This window comes from Arachis hypogaea, chromosome 18, assembly GCF_003086295.3.
Source record: "Arachis hypogaea cultivar Tifrunner chromosome 18, arahy.Tifrunner.gnm2.J5K5, whole genome shotgun sequence".
Lineage (NCBI taxonomy): Eukaryota > Viridiplantae > Streptophyta > Magnoliopsida > Fabales > Fabaceae > Arachis > Arachis hypogaea.
The window spans coordinates 14,043,426-14,047,970 of NC_092053.1; the positions used below are offsets into that span (position 1 = coordinate 14,043,426).

Below are 4,545 nucleotides of genomic sequence, written 5' to 3' on the forward strand. Positions count from 1 at the left end.
TATATATATATATATATTTTATTCATTTCATTCTATTTTATTTTCGTTTTCTTTATTCATTTTTTTTTCTTTATTTCTATTTTTCTAGTTCATTAATATTATTAATTTATTTATTTATTTTTTTAATTTTTAAAATTAAGTTTGGTGTCACCTAATTATTTATTTTAATTTTTCTGTTCAAATTTAAAAAAAAACTATTACATTAGATAATTTTTTTTTACTAAATTTTATTTAGTATTATTCATTTTCGTTTTTTTTATTTTTCTTTTTCTTTACTTGTTTCCTTTCGTTCACAACACCCACCCCCTTGCATTCGTTTCGTTTTATTCCCGTTTAGTTTAATTTTCTTTTTTTTTTATATATTAATTTTTAAAAGCCTTTATTTTGTCTTATTCATTTTATTTTTCTTTATTTTCGTTGCTTTTTTTATATTTCATATTGCTTCGTTATGTTTGTTGCATACATTTCATTTGTCTTGTTATTTGTTTTATCTTCTTAGTTTGAATTTTCAATTTTCGTATCAATTATTTTTATTTTTTTTATTTCTGAAATTAAGTTTGGTGTCACCTAGTTATTTATTTTAATTTCTCTGTTTAAATTAAAAAAAAATTGAAATTTTCACTTTAATTTTATTTATAATTTTCGAACTTTTTGCTTTAATTATTTAGTGTTTTTATTTTATTTCTTTATACAGGTTACCTCACTGGAAATTCTCTACACACTCTGATGTAGAGAATCCCATCTTTTCTTGTCTTCTGTCTGTTTATGAGCAGGAACAGGGACAAAGAACCTCTTTTAAACTTTGATCCTGAACCTGAAAGGACTTTTAGACGACGTTTGCAACAAGCAAGACTTTACAAGGCTGCAGAGTCCATTATGGATCATAATAATGCTGCTAATGCCAATATGGCAAATCTGAATGGAAATGAGCAACCTAGAAGAGTGCTTGGCTCTTACACGGCTCCTAATGAAGATCTCTATAGAAAAAGTATTGTGGTGCCTCCTATAGCTGCAAACAACTTTGAGCTGAAGCCATAACTAGTTACTCTTGTGCAACAAAATTGCCAATATCATGGGCTCCCTCAGGAAGACCCAAATCAATTTATCTCTGATTTTCTGCAAATTTGTGATACAGTGAAGACCAATGGAGTAAATCCTGAGGTATACAAACTCATGCTCTTCCCATTTGCTGTGAAGGATAGAGCAAAACTATGGTTAGATTCTCAACCCAAGGAGAGTCTGGATACTTGGGACAAGGTTGTCACTGGATTTCTGACTAAATTTTTCCCACCTCAAAAGCTGACTAAGTTAAGGGTGGAGGTTCAGACTTTCAGACAAAAAGATTGTGAGACCCTTTATGAAGCTTGGGAGAGATTCAAGCTACTTACTAGGCAGTGCCCTCCAGACATGTTCTCTAAATGGACTCAGCTGGATATCTTTTATGAGGGCTTATGTGAAATGTCTAAGATGCGCTTGGATAATTCTGTAGGTGGTTTCTTGCACATGAAGAAGATACCAGAGGAGACTATTGAGCTTATTGAGTTGGTTGCTAATAACCAATACTTATATTCCTCCAACAGGAATCTTTTGCACTCTGAGACTTCTCAGAAGAGAGGCGTGTTGGAAGTCGAAGAGGTTAATGCTCTTGTTGCTCAGAACAAGCTTATGTCTCAGCAAATAAATCTACTTACTCAACAGCTGAGTGGAATGCAAGTTTCGGCTGTCAACACTCAGAATGCACCTCAAGAAGTCCCTTATGACATGACAGGTAATTTTGTGCAAAATGATAACTATGATTATGCTCAATCCTCTTCTGAATATGTCAATTACATGGGGAGTGGTCCTAGAAATCCCAACAATGATCTATACTCTAAAACCTACAATCAAGGATGGAGAAATTACCCAAATTTTGGGAGGAGAGACCAACCTCAGAGATCTCAGAATTTCAACAATAATTCTCAGGACGATTTCCAACAGAATAATCATAATAACTGCCAATTTCAGTCTCATCAACAATAACCACCTCAGCAGGCAAATTCTCAACCCCAACAAGATCATAATTGGGAGATGATGAAGAATTTTATGCAGAAAACTAGAGCTTCCATTAGGAACTTGGAGGTGCAAATGGGCCAATTTTGAGCAAGCAAATGCCTGAGAAGTCTTCAAATACATTTCCTGGTGATATAGTGGTGAACACAAAAGAGAAGATTGCAAGGCTATTCAATTGAGAAGTGGTAAAGTGGCTGGTTCTAAGACCAAGGTCAATGAGGAGTTAGTTGAAAAGGAAGCTCCAGAGGAGAAGAAGGAAGAAGTAGAGCACGCCCCTCCAAAGCGTGCAGACAACCCATTCCTAAACTCTCTTGACACATATCCTACATTGCCAAAGGCTCCTGAATACAAGCCAAAAATGTCATATCCTCAGAGGCTTCAGAAGGCTTCCAAAGACAAGCAATTTTCTAAATTTTTAGAAGTCTTCAAGAAGTTACAAATCATTCCTTTTGCAGAGGCTCTTGACTAACAAGAGGAATTGGAAGGAACAAGAAACAGTGGTGTTAACCAAGGAATGCAGTGCCATTATTCAACATAACATTCCTGAGAAGATGCAAGATCCAGGGAGCTTTGTGATTCCTTGCACCATTGGAGATGTCACCATTCAAAGAGCTTTATGTGATCTTGGAGCTAGCATCAATCTCATGCCACTTTCAGTGATGAAAAAGCTTCAAATTGAGGAGGTAAAACCCACTCGTATTTCTCTTCAACTTGCTGATCTTTCTATTAAATTACTTGTCGGTGTTGTTGAGGATTTACTTGTGAAAGTAGGACCATTTATTTTTCCTGCTGATTTTGTTATTTTAGACATGAAAGAGGATGCAAAATTCTCTATTATTCTTGGTAGACCCTTTTTAGCTACAGATAGATCTCTGATTGATGTGCAAAAGGGTGAATTAACCCTGAGGATAAATGAAGAACATGTGGTCCTTAATGTTTTTGAAGCTTTCAAGCACCCTAATGATTCTGAAGGGTGTATGAGAATTGATGTTGTTGAACCACTTGTTCAAGAGGTACTGGAAGCTGAGGTACTTGATGACATTCTGGATCCTATTTCGGAGTATGAATTAGTTGAAGTTGATGATTCCCCACCCCAAAAGAAGCTGATGAACACGCCAATAAAGGAGAAGGAAATCCCCAAGCTTGAGCTCAAACCTTTCCCCCTTCTCTGAAATATGTGTTCTTGGGTGAAAATAATTCCTATCCAGTGATTATTAGCTCTTTCCTGAAGCCTGAAGAGGAAGAGACACTTATTTTAGTGCTCAGGAGCCATAAAACAGCTCTTGGGTGGACCATTAGTGATTTGAAGGGGAATAGTCCAACCAAGTGTATGCACAAGATCCTTCTTGAAGATGATGCTAAACCAGTTGTGCAACCACAAAAGAGACTCAATCCAACAATGAAAGAGGTGGTCCAAAAAGAGGTAATGAAATTATGGGAAGCAGGTATTATTTATCCTATTTCTGATAGTCCTTGGGTAAGTCCTGTACAGGTAGTTCCCAAGAAGGGAGGGATGACAGTGGTCAAGAATGAAAAGAATGAGCTTATTCCTACAAGAACAGTCATAGGATGGAGAATGTGTATAGACTACAGGAGGCTCAACACTGCTACAAGGAAGGATCACTTCCCCCTACCTTTCATTGATCAGATGCTTGAGAGGTTAGCTGGTCATGCTTTTTATTATTTTCTAGATGGATATTTTGGATATAATCAAATTGCAGTGGACCCTCAAGACCAAGAGAAGACAGCATTCACATGCCCTTTTGGAGTATTTACTTACAGAAGAATGCCATTCGGACTTTGTAATGCTCTACCAACTTTTTAGAGGTGTATGCTTTCAATTTTTTGTGATATGGTTGAAAAGTTTATTGAGGTATTTATGGATGACTTTTCTGTTTTTGGTAATTCTTTTGATTCATGCCTTAAGCATTTATCTCTGGTCTTGAAACAATGTCAAGAATCAAACCTTGTTTTAAATTGTGAAAAATGTCATTTTATGGTTACAGAGGGTATTGTTCTTGGACACCAGATTTCAAGTAAAGGGATTGAGGTTGATAGAGCAAAGGTGGAGGTAATTGAAAAATTACCACCACCGGATAATGTTAAGGCAGTCAGGAGTTTCTTGGGTCATGCAGGATTTTATAGAAGATTATAAAAGATTTTTCAAAAATTGCTAAGCCACTAAGCAACCTATTGGTTGTTGATGTTCCCTTTGTGTTTGATGCTGAATGCCTGCATGCTTTTAAAACTCTGAAAGCAAACCTTACCTATGCTCCTATTATAGCTCCTCCTGACTGGGATTTACTATTTGAATTGATGTGTGATGCTAGTGATTTTGCTATAGGAGCTGTTTTAGGACAGAGGCATGGCAAGCTTGTACATGCCATTTACTATGCTAGCCGTGTGTTAAATGATGCTCAAAAAAATTACACAACTACAGAAAAAGAATTATTAGCTATTGTGTATGTTGTTGATAAGTTTAGGTCCTATTTAATT

General features: G+C 35.9%; 1 non-coding gene across 1 annotated transcript; it reads right to left on the minus strand.

Moving 5' to 3' along the window:
* Positions 1-1,305: 1,305 nt before the first annotated feature.
* LOC112774139 (small nucleolar RNA R71) lies at positions 1,306-1,409 on the minus strand. The gene has a single exon (XR_003188641.1). It is a non-coding gene; the product is annotated as a small nucleolar RNA R71 (small nucleolar RNA).
* Between the last annotated feature and the right edge of the window lie 3,136 nt (positions 1,410-4,545).